The sequence below is a fragment of the Mauremys mutica genome, chromosome 8, assembly GCF_020497125.1.
Source record: "Mauremys mutica isolate MM-2020 ecotype Southern chromosome 8, ASM2049712v1, whole genome shotgun sequence".
Lineage (NCBI taxonomy): Eukaryota > Metazoa > Chordata > Testudines > Geoemydidae > Mauremys > Mauremys mutica.
The window spans coordinates 95,795,457-95,808,361 of NC_059079.1; positions in this window are offsets into that span (position 1 = coordinate 95,795,457).

The following is a 12,905-nucleotide window of genomic DNA, read 5'->3' on the forward strand; positions in this document are numbered from 1 at the left end:
GTGTAGATGGTTCAGTTCAAATATATTCTATTGGAATGACAAATTCAACAAGCATTGCCAAAATATGAGCAGACAGAAACCTTGGGTTTCTGTCGCATCAAGCATTTGCTTAGAATAAACTATATTCTGTAAAAGCAGAATTGCCAATCCCAAGTGTTCAAAAATCATAAGCCATGTCCACCTCAAATCATGTGATTAAAAAAACAGTGAATTTTGGGTTCTGTTTATTTGCCTTCTGGTTTTTGAACCCGTAGAATGCACATTTTCTAATTTTTCTCTGCAGCCATTATGGTTAGAAATGTATTTATATTTTCATTATAAGAAAAAAATTTCTCATGTAATACCATGTCTCCAGAAGCTAGGGCTTCAAGAATAACACTAAATATTGTGAGACTTGTGATGAAATTGTGAGTTAGCAACACTGAAAGCCCTTGTATTATAGCCCCATCACCTGCATTCTTTTGTGTTTTATGAAGGACCATAGTCAGGATGTTATCACAAGTATAAAGCAATACTGCCCTCCTCAAGCATACAAATATCATAAAATTGGCATAAAATCATGATTTTATAAATAATAAATGTTGGGGGGATGTGCATTCTGTTGTTTAAACGGAATTTTTAATTCTTTCACTGCAACCATAAGGGATAGAAAATTACTTATTTTTGTAAATGAAATCTACAGTTCTCATGTAATCGCCTGTCTCCAGGATCATATACTTTAAGAAAAACACCAGATACCATGAGACGTGATAAAATTGCAAGTGTTGGCAATATTCAAAGATTATTCAAGGCAGAACCATTGTACTTTCAACATAAAGGTCCCTTGTCTGCTGAGATACCATCATTTTTTGCCTCACCACTATTGTATACCTGAGAAGAAAAATTATTTTAATAGCTCACCTCATCAGCGGGTCTTCCCTAACATGTCCATGAGTTTTCCCTCGTTTTTCCTACTGTAACACCCTAAGTCCCATTGGACTTGAAGGAACTCCCTGAAGAGTCTGTCTATTGTCTATTGATATTCTGTTGAAATCTCAGTGGAATATTGGTGGTATAAGCAGGATAACAATGGAAGCGCATTTGGCCTGACATAGCTGGCAAGTTTATACAGCAACTAAGGAGTTAATTATAAATGTTTTACCTATGTTTTACCTATCCCCTCTGCAATGTAAAACAATTTTGAGATCAGCTATTTAGAGAAATAGTATTTATTATTAAGTAAACATTCTGCCATGCTGGGGGTGCCCAGCTAAGACATAACAGGCCCCAACAGTTAAAACATAGTTGGCTCTTGCTGTGCAGACTGGTCCATACCATGTTTTGATTATGTTTCTGACTAGTCATACAAAAATTCAAGACTGTGTCACGTTTTGAGAACATGATTAAAACACAGCTTGGCCCCATTTATGCTGCAAAGACAAACTATGTCTTAATTGTGTTTGGAGAATGACTGTGTTATAACCAGAAGCTTCAGTGTCAGATGGATTCCAACAGTCATTAGATAAATATATAATTGAGGTCTTGGTAGATCAGGAGAGTGGACAAGCTGCTCTCTGGTACCACAGGAGGGCAGACTGGCTGCTTTCTGTCAGTGGGATAGGATTGCAGGCTGGTGGCTTGCCACAGGGGCAGGTGGCTGACTGGGCTGTTCTCTGGTGGGACAGGCAGGGAGCAAACAAGCTGCTCTCCAATAGAGCAGGCTACTCCCCTGGTCGGATAGGATTGCTAATGGGATACTCCCTGGTGAGAGAGGAGAGTGGACTGGCTGCTCCAGTGGGACAAGTGAGAGGAAAGGCTACTTCCCACTGAAATAGAAAAATAAGAGAAAGAAAGACATAGACTGGGGAGAGAGAAGGATAGAAATTATGCAGGCTCTCAGTTTCCCCATCTGTAACATAGACATGATGATAATAATACTTAACTTACCTAACTCACAAGAGTGTCATAAAGCTTAATTAATGTTTGGGAAGTGGTTTTTAATTCTGAGATAAAACATAGAAATGCAATGTATTATGACCACAATGTTTCCTTTTCCCTACCTCTGTGTTCACATCACCGCTTTCCTGCTCAATGTTACAATGATAGGTCTACCATATGGCAGAGAAATTCACAACATTTAAAGCAGGAAGGGCTCTTACCCCAAAGACTGTTGAGTAGTTATAGCTCTGGATGTTTGTAATTCCTTATAACAAGTTCAGTTACACCACTTTGGCAGCTGTAGGTGGGCTGCAAATTGCATCATAGTGGTAATGAAAAAAAATACTAATGAAATGTTTAAGCTTTCATGTCCCTGGGTGTACAGTGCAACATCAAAGAACAAAGCTGCTCCTGTGACTCTGTGAGTAGTGTATAGTACCACACATCAACAGTCACAGCTTAAAGTTAAAATACCACATTTCCTCTTTTTTGCACTTTCATTTTGATAATGAGATCCCCTGCAAGGAGATGGGTTGGGGTACATCACCAGATTCACGTCACGGGGGTGTTAATACTAGTGTACTTGAGGCTATGACAACCTCCCAACACCTGTCTGTAGCATGTGACTTGCTCACCCTCTGCTATGACAGCAGCATGTTGGGATTCAGCCAGGATCAGAATAGAGAAACAGATACTGCATATGGGGGGAAATAACTCACAAACCCAAAACAGAATGTTCTGAATAATATATAAAACCAATGAAAAAACCAACCCAAAACCAACTAACCTATGGCAGTCTGGCCTGGCTGACTCTAGGTTGCTCTGGGATAAAATCCTGACCCAACTGAAGTTAATGGCAAAACTCCCATTGACTTCAATGCAGCCAGGATTTCATCCTTGAAATAAATACTGTAAAGAGTGTTGTTAAGGAGCCAGAGCAGGAAACAGAATTTGTTCTAATGAATAGAGTTAGCATTTATTGCTAGACAAAATTAAAACAAGTTCTTCCACAGTACAGAGGTAAGAAAAAGAAAATAGTGTTCAAAAGTCATGAATCAAATTCCAAAAAATCATGAGATTGGCTTAAAAACTCACTAGATTTTCAAACAATACCTTTTGGATACTTTTTTATTTGACTTTTGGGTTTGAGCCTGGATCATTTTTTCAATATTTCCTCTGTAACTAGGACTTCTAAACCTCTGCCAATTCAAGGCCAAAAGCAAATCCCAGCAAAGTGAAATAACGGACCTACTGTATGTGAACGACTCAGCATTTGTTGCCCTTTCCAAGAATGATCTGCAATATTTTCTGAATTCCTTTGCCCATGCTGTATCCCTTTTTGGCCTCTGTATTCATGTAAAGAAAACAGAAATCCTGTACCGACTATCGCCTGGCAGAAACCCATCACTTTAATCACCACCAGAAATAAAATTGAATGACTGCCAATTAAACAATGTCAAATCCTTCTGCTACCTAGGTAGCACATCAGCATTGACCAAAAACTTTAAGCGCGCTTAAAGTCAGCTGTCTCAGGTTTCAGTCGTCTACAAAAAAAGACTATGGACAAGACAGGGAGTCAAAGTATCCACAAAATGCCAAGTTTACAGAGCTGTTGTGCTTCCTTGTCTTCCATACTCATTAGAGACCTGCCTCCTTTATCGTCACCATATAAAAAAACTGAACTGTCTGCAACAATGCCACCTACGCAGCATAATGAGAATCAAATGGTCTGACAAAATCACCAACAATGAAGTATTATGGCTGGCAGCTATGCTAGGCACGGAAGCCATGCTAGCACGGAGGCAAATGACGTGGGTTGGCCATGTTATATGTATGGATAACAATTGACAGCCTAAGAGAGTTCTACACAGTGAATTTGAAAAAGGCTGTAGGAAGGTTGGTCGCCCCAAACTCCACTACCAGGATTGCATCAAGTGGCACAACTGACTGCTGGGCTGGACTTAATGGCCTAGGTGGATATGCCCCATGACAGGCAAGCGTGGCACTCTGCTACAAAGGAAGCAGAATAAGCAACAGAATATCGTTGTGCCACCTTGGCCGACAGTAGGAGGAAATGTAGACACCAACTTGCCTTGGCACATGTCCTGAACCCTACATGTGGAAACTGATTTTGAATCATAGTCATACTTGAATACAAGCGATAGTCATTTAAAAAAAAAAAGCGCTAGAAACTTATTTTTTTAATAAATTAAAGATGAGATTCTCAGGCAATCCCATAACTCCAGGATTCCAGACTTTAAGAAAATCACCAAATATTACAAACCACAAAAAGGGCATTTTGAAATAACATTTGTTCTCAGATCTGGGAGTTGTAAGAAATCTGCCCTCATTTTTCGATTGTTTTGGTCTTCTTCCTTCCTTCCAGGGCCAGCTCCAGGCACCAGCAAAACAAGCAGGTGCTTGGGGCGGCACATTTCTAGGGGCGGCATTCTGGTGCTGCCCATCATAGGTGCTGACTCTGGTGCATGGGGAAAAAGTGCCCTTGCCACACCAGCTCGCCTCCGCTCCACCTCCGCCTGCTCCCCTAAACACGCCGCTGCTCCGCTTCTCCCCCCCTCCCTCCCAGGCTTGCTGCGCGCGAAAATGTTAACTGAAAATAAACCAGTACTGTGATATCTGCCTAAGTCTGTAAACAGCTAGAAATAATTTCTCTGAGAAGTATGAACTTCCCTGCCTACCATTATTCATGGGGAGATCTAAAGCCCCCTTCCCAACTCTAAATGTAAGCATTAACTTCTTCATAGCTTAACAGTGAAAAGGGAAAGGGGTTGGGAGTAAAGTCCTTGGATGAGGGATGAGGGAGCAAACCGGTTTCCTCTGGGAACAAATACAGAAAGAGAGAAGAGACAGTGAAGGTATGTCTACACTTTGAGCTGGGGGTATGATTCCTAGCTCAAAACCACATACCTGCACTAGCTATGATCAAGTGGAACTAAAACCAAAGTGTAGCCGCAGTGGTGAGAGGGGCTAGCTGCCATGAGTGCATGACTGTCAAAGGTGCTAGATACATATTCATGGCAGTTAGTCCCGCCCATCATTTGCGCTGCCAGAGCTACATATTATTTTTAGTGTGCTACCTTGATCAGAGCTAGCATGGGTATGTCTCCTCAAGCTGGGAATCTCACACCCAGCTCAAAGTGCAGACAGACCCAAAACCAGAGAAGAGGGAGAGAAAAAGGAGGGTAAGGATAATGAGTGACCTAAAGGACAGCAAATTTGCCCACTGAGTGATAATGCAATAATGATAAGATATTGATTAAATGATAATAATAACTAAAAGTTTACTTATTATACAAAGGCACTTTTCTATCCTTGATCTCTGTGCAAATCTTCCATTAACCTCAGTGAGAGTTCTGCTATGGATTAAGGGATGTATGCAGTTCTACATTTTTACCTTGAGCCACAGATTGTAATTAAATGTAATTTGGTCCTCTCTGCAGAATGAGTTTAACACCTCTGACCTAGGGTATTTAGATGTCCAATAGGAAGTTGGCTTGACCTACTTTTCCAGCAAGACAATCTGCTGTGTGCCTGTCCTGAGGTAGGACAGTCAATGCCCTACTTATTGACATTGCTGCCCTAGCTAGAGAAAGTAAGGCAGTTCTTAGATCCATTTCAAAGGCAGGAAATCATCACCATCACAAATCTCTGCAGATGTCCAGGATGCATGCTGAGAATGTGCAGATTTTTTCTTCCATTAAATCTCAAACGTCACACCACTATGTCATGCCCTTTTGGTCTGTCTCAAAATCACTTATGGGCTACAGATGCTTCTAACTGCAAGTGTTCTTTACTTTTTTCATAGTGCTTGACTTCCAACTGAAGTCATGTGCATTTGGAAATCTCCAGAGATGAAACTCTTAATTATTAGCTTTTGTTAGTAATTTATTACTGAGCCAACTCCTGGATTGTCCGGAGTACCTGAAGCTCCCATTGACACTAGTGGATTTGACCTATTAATTATTAGTAGTATTTATTAATTATAGATCACCATAGATGTACCTAGCTCTGAATTCTCGGAGAGCTGTGCTGTGCAGAACAGGCAGTATTCTCTGCCACAGTGTTTACTGTTATGGGTACAAGCTAAATAGTACTGGACAAGATAGGACTGTACAGTACAAAAGCAGAGTGGTACACAGGCATTTTTAGATGGCCTGCCTCAACAGCAGGTGACTTGAGTTTTTGAAGGAGTAGAGTGAGAGTGTTTTGCATATGTTAAATGAAAGGCTGTTTCAGGCATAGTAGAAGAAGACAGGATATAAAGATTGAGTGACTTAACCATTCTTATTTTTTGGCTCTGGAATTCTGATCACCCTTGTCTTGACTCAGCAATCCATCTCTGTCCAGCAGAGCACTTAAACACATGTTTAAATTCAGGCATGTATTTACAAATAGGATGCACGCACATGCTTAAAGTTAAGAATATGTGACCTCTTATAGAAGCAGTAACAGTAAGTTCCCTTGGAAATCATCTCCATTAATGTGTTTCCATAAGTTTATACTCCTTGTCAAATAATAGGGTATGAGACAAATTCAGCGCATGTGTAGGCAAGGATAATTCTATTGGGATTTTGCGTGTTTAGGTCAGGCATTAATTTATCCTGTGTTGGATGATTTATCATTACAAGTATCTAGCTTAACATAGACACACACAATGAAACAGCACTTCTCTGCTTCCTCGGCCTGGAATAAAACAGAAAGCATTTGGTGATTTATTCTCATTTTGATGTACATGGCATTACAGTGAATTCCTAAGCAGTGAGATGCAAACATGATGTAAGTTAAAAATTTTGCTTGGTGCAGTCTGTGCAATACAACTTTGTTAAAGTAGCATCTTTCATACAAACTGAATCTGTGAACATTTTACTGAATTAAATATAGAGCCTGATCTGCTCCCACTGAAATCATTGGCAAATTTCCCATTACCTTCAATGGGATCACGAGCAGGCCAATAATCACAGAGCCAACAACTTTAATAAATGAGAGAGCCATACAGGCAAGACAAAAAGACATGTTGTCAGATGAGACTTGAAGATAGATGGAGAGTCAATGAGTAAGGGATATTAATGAAAGTTGTACTTCAGATGGCAAGGGCCAAGTGCATAAATGTGTCTAAAACCACTTTAATCCCAAAACTCTGGATACATTATTTGTATTACAGTAGCATCTACAGTCCCCAACCAAGATTGTGGCCTCTTTGTGCTAGGCATTGTACAAACACAAAGGATTGTGTAGGCTAAGATAAAAGGCCTGTTTTTAAAATGTTAGCTAAAATATTTTACAGTTCTAGTGTAGCCAGGGCAAGCTGCATTTTAACACGTTAGCTGCTGGAGATATACCCCTGGGCACAGAACAGGGAAGCAGCTCTCCCAAGGTCACACAATAGGTCAGTAGCAGAGTCAAGAGTAGAACACAGGTCTCCTAATGCCTAGCGCAGTACCCTACCCGCTACACCATGATTTTTTACAGTGCATCTGATTATGTACAACATACCTCTGCCAATATACAGTAAATAATGAGGGCTTATCCTATACTATTTTGCTCATGAATACGTGAAGTATGATATAGATACAGATGTCTGGCACCATGGTATATGTGTCTTATGTTGGAACTCATATTGGGCCAAATTCTGAAATCCTGCATTTTCCTATTTAAGTTGTTTCATTGACATCTAATTTTGTCATTGTGAAGGCAGTCTGAAAGACTAAGAACGGTTTTTTCCCCCCATTTCTAATAGCTTATTTAACATTATTGACCCTTCCAATCAATATTTCCATTTCAGAAACACAACTTCATTTTCATGGCATTTACCTGTGCAGCAGGAGAAGTGCATTTTCTTCATAGACTTCATGCATAAATACGCAACAGTTTAGATACATCTGAATGAAGTTAAATCAATGTGACCATGGATTTCAAATATACATAGAGAGAATCTTTGTGACAGATGTAGAGCATCTCTGTAATTATTTATGAACACTATATGTTGACCTGCTTATTGGGATATTTACTCTGTGAATATATTGGAGCAGTTTAATACTGGATTGTAAGGAAAACCAGGCATGAAGGACCCAATGGCTTAAGGTAAGACACGTCCCAACAAACACTGGAGGGTGGTCATGGGATAATGAGAGAGCCATTGGCTTCAATGGGTCTTAGACTAGACCCTCTGTGGAACCTACCAACAGCCCAGCTTTAGGAACTGCGGGGCCTGATTCAAACACCCGGCGGCGGCCCGGGTCTTTGGCGGCACTTCAGCGGCAGAGGGTCCTTCAGTCACCCTCCACTGCCGTAATGCCGCCGAAGACCCGGAGCGAGTGAAGGACCCCCCGCCGCCAAAGTGCCACTGAAGACCCGGACTGCTGCCCAGTATGTAAAAAAATTAAAAAATTAAAATGGCGCCTAAGGCACAGGGCCTTCTTAGGTGCATGGCCCGATTCCGATGTCAAACTGGTTTTTGACAAGCAAGGTGAAAAGCCCAGGAACCAAGACAACAAAGAAACTCTGGATGAATAGAAAGTTGCTGTCTACCTTTCCAAGGTAGTTGTTGATGGGTAGCTGCTCAGACTGACATGTCTGTGGAAGTTAAGCCTGCCTGGCCCATCATAAATGGGTGATATGGTTTTAGGTAAGATAGACATGCATGTAGACTGTTGTTTTAAAATCCTTTTCTCTAATTGCTTTATTCATACTGTTAAGATTAAACAGTACTTTTGTTTAAGAAAGCTATGTGGTCACTGTATTCACCACTGGTCACAGGCTCCCAAAGGGAAGAGAACAGCAAATGTCAAACCCAGTAGGACCTTCTGGTTAAGCGTGGTGAATACACAGGGTACTGTAGTCCAAAACCTTGTCTAAGTGTGGGGGAATTGTGTGATTCTACCCCAGGACACCTGTAGGGGTGCACTCAGAGAAGGGTTCAGAGGTGCAGCTATCCCTGCTACTGTGTAATCTTCTTTACTTCACCATACAAAAGTACAGCACATGTATTATTATGGGTTTTACCCCTGTTCATCAGCACCCAGTGAACACAAACAGGGTCTGCTCAATCATAGTCTGCTCGTGCCAATGGGTTTGTATCAATGTAGCCAAATTTTATTACTTCTCATTTCCAAATTTGAACATCCAAATTCCCAAGGGCTCCAATTGGCATTTTGAATGTGAAAGTAATACAAGCCTAGTTGCCTTAAGAAAAAGCATCATACAAAATTAATTGGAATAGATAGATGTGCTGTTGCTGATGTTTAGCAGTACCACTTTCAATTCAAATCCAGTGCTCTAATGTCACAGCAAAATCTTGGAAGCTGAGGCAAGGGCCTCCCATACTGTATGCTGAGTAGAGGAAAATTAATTCAGTTCCCTTAAATGGGTTCATTGTTGGTTCAAAGTCACTACCATCACCTACTGCTCCTGTGCTCACCTCCAGGAGGCAAGAGCTGAATGGCAGACATGGATTTGGAACAAGACCTTTGAGTTTATCACAGCTCTGCTATTGGAAATTTCAAATACAAATGGAAAATGAGAATGTCTTTACATACCAGTGTGCACTAAATATTTTGAGTAAGAAGAAGGGAAGTGTGCTAGGTATTCAGGGGGATAGACACTGGAGAAATTTTTCTGAAAAAATTTCATTGTAAAGCTATCTGTGGCCATACATGTGGTGCTGTTGGTGAGAGTTAGACATACCCATGGACTAGTTTAACTCATGTATTCAGTGTTTTTAAAAATGAGGCTTCATTTTCCATTCATGAACTTACATTCTTTGCTTGGTAAAGTCTGTTCTACTTTTCTTTCTTACTCCTTATGCTTTGTAATTTAGCCAAAACTCCCACCCCCTTATCTCTGTGACTACTGAACAATCCACCTTGGCAATTAATATTCTTTAAATACTTTTCAGGGGAAGATTAAGTTGCATTATTTTTGTAATTGATGTACAAATATGAACTTCAGAGAAAGCAGCAAAGAGTCCTGTGGCACCTTATAGACTAACAGACGTATTGGAGCATGAGCTTTCGTGGGTGAATACCCACTTCGTCAGATGCATGTATATATATCTGCCCCAGGAAATTTCCACTACATGCATCCGACGAAGTGGGTATTCAACCATGAAAGCTCATGTTCCAATACGTCTGTTAGTCTATAAGGTGCCACAGGACTCTTTGCTGCTTTTACAGATCCAGACTAACAAGGCTACCCCTCTGATACTGAACTTCAGAGAAGTGCACTTTATGACTGAGTCAATTGTTTTATGTTATTAAAGTGGGAAAATATTTTAGAGCAACATGAAACTAAAGGAGTCGCAAAGCGAATGATAGGCAGCCCATGTTTCCTGGTTGATTGCTGTACACATCTGCACTGCAATGTTCTCATTCTGTGATTGACTGTGAAATATAATTCTGTCACGGGATATAATTGTTCCAGAGAAGCTGGAGCATGATAAATCAACATTGAGTACACACACTCTGCCATGCTGGAAGTCATGGAGGGTATGCCTGTTTGTCACTGCTATAATAAGCAAGATGCCTAACACATTTGCACATAAGGTTCACTGAACTGGTGCTGAATTATTATTGACAGTAGGGCAAAGAGAAATTACCCCATATATTAAGAAATTATCTGGGCCAAATTCAACCGTTGTGTAAGCAAACACTATTTCAATTAACTTCAGGGGGAACTTCACCTCCTTACACTAAGGCTGAATTTTGCTCTCTTTTCCTGTGAAAGTACAATGATTTTACTCAAGTAAATACCATTTAAATGTATAAACTGCTTATGTACATAAGACATATGTAGTCCTGATCTACCCCTGTAACAGGGTGGTTATCCGCTCCTACCCAGAGGGGTTTAAAGACAGCCCTGGGAGAGGGCTGTGGCAGGGGAAAAGCTACTAGGCCGATTGGGGGAGCAGCTGCAGCTGGGCCACACCCTAATCAGGCCTCACCTGGCCCTATAAAGGCAGGGAAGCCAGGGGGCAGATGCAGTCTCTGTCTGTAGAGAGAGAAGGGCTTGGCTGCAGAGAGCTAGAGACAGGTTATCTGAGCGAAGCAGGGCGGAGGAAAGGCAGAGGAGCCGGGGAGCTCCAGCCTGGAAAGCCCCAGGCTGCGGCCTAGCATAAGGCTAATATGTACTGGGGGTTGCAGAGGGCAGCCCAGGGGTAGGCAAAGGCAGCCAGTCCAAACCCAATCTTGCCAGCGATGAGTAGGCTGATACTGCAGTCTGCCCCAGGGCGCAGGGGCTAGATGATGAATGGCAGTGGCCTTAAACTGAGGTGAGGTGGGGATAGTGGGTGGGAGTTTCCCTGGGAGGGGGAGACCTAGAACTGTGGGGGTACTGCCAGGAGGGCAGCACCCAGTTAAAGGGGCACTGGGGTCCTTACATTTTTTTTCCCCTAGCATATCACTAGTAACACAGGGGCCAAGCAGTGACAGATCACTGGCCTGCAGAGGGCGCTCTGGGCTGGAAATCGAGCTAATTCCCTGAGAGACCAGCAGGAGGCACCGCAGGGGTGAGTCAGCGCATTGCTACAACCCCCAGTCCCTGCATACTCTAATTAATTTGCAGATCAGCAAATTGCATAATGATGCTATTTCAGAACTGAGGCCTGTACACTGTTCTTACATGGTAATAACTCTGGATAAGGAAATAGGTGGGATAGTCTCATTTTTCTTTTTCCATATACAAAGAGAAACCACATATTTAATTTCAGATAAAAAGGGAAAAAGAAAAAAAGAAAAAAAAAAGTCTCCATACAAAAGGACAGTGTGTTTTGTCGCTGTAACAGACTGCAGCTGCTCTGAGGAGAAAATGGCTGCTCTATCTATAGACAGAGGTAGAAATGTAAAAGGGATGGTAGTAAACAAAAAACAAAGGCCTCAAAATTTGGTAACTACATCTACAATATTCTCAAGATTTTAGTTATTGATCAGCTGCTTTTACATTCAAGTAAATGTAAGATGTAGAATGTATGCACTGAAACTCATGAGTCTTTCCTGCCAAAGAGACAATTTGGCCCCAAATGCCTCTAAACTGTTTACATGCTGGATGCCATTTCATTGTTTTGAGTTGCAAGTAGTTCATCTATGTAATAGTCATAGGTATTATGAAGATCCATTGCTGACAAACTGTAAGAGAAGAAAGAACAGAGAACTTACTCTTCTGACATAGGGCTTGGCTACACTTGAGAGTTACAGCACAATAAAGGAGCCCTGGGCACCCTAGCTCACTATCTGTCCATACTGGCAAGGCACATAGAGTGCTCTGATTCCACAGCTACAGCGCTGCTGGTACTCCACCTCGGCGAGTAGAATAACATTTGCTGTGCCCATGCTGGAGTGCCACAGTGCCAGTGTGGACAAGGTGTTGCATTACTGTGCTCTGATCAGCCTCTGGAAATGTCCCATAATCCCCTTAAGTCAAGTGGCCACTCTTCTCATTGTTTTGAACTCACTGTAGGAATGCAGATATGCTGTTTGAAAGCTCTGTTTCTGACAGCCGGCTGCTTATCTGCTCCAAGACAGATAAGTGTGCTCCGAGACAGGTTAGTGTGGAATGCTGTGTGAGAGAGAGAGGGGTAGGGGGAGAGGGGGTCTGCTGCTGTCTGAATTTACAAGATAGCATGCTGACATGCTCTCAGCCCCCCAAAAACCCACTCTCTCCCCCCACATACACACAACACACTCCCTATCACACTCCACGATCCCCATTTGAAAACCATGTTGCAGTCACTTGCATGCTGGGATAGCAGCCCATAATGCACTGCTCCCAATGCAAGTGCTGCAAATGTGGCCACGCCAGTGTGCAAACAGCTGTCAGTGTGGACAGACTGCAGTGCTTTCCCTACTGTGCTCTATGAAGGCGGGTTTAACTCACAGCGCTCTACATCTGCAAGTGTAGCCATGCCCCTAGTCTATATCCGAGAGATGAATATGTATCTCCAGGCAAACCACTGTCCAGCCTGCCAATCTCCAGAA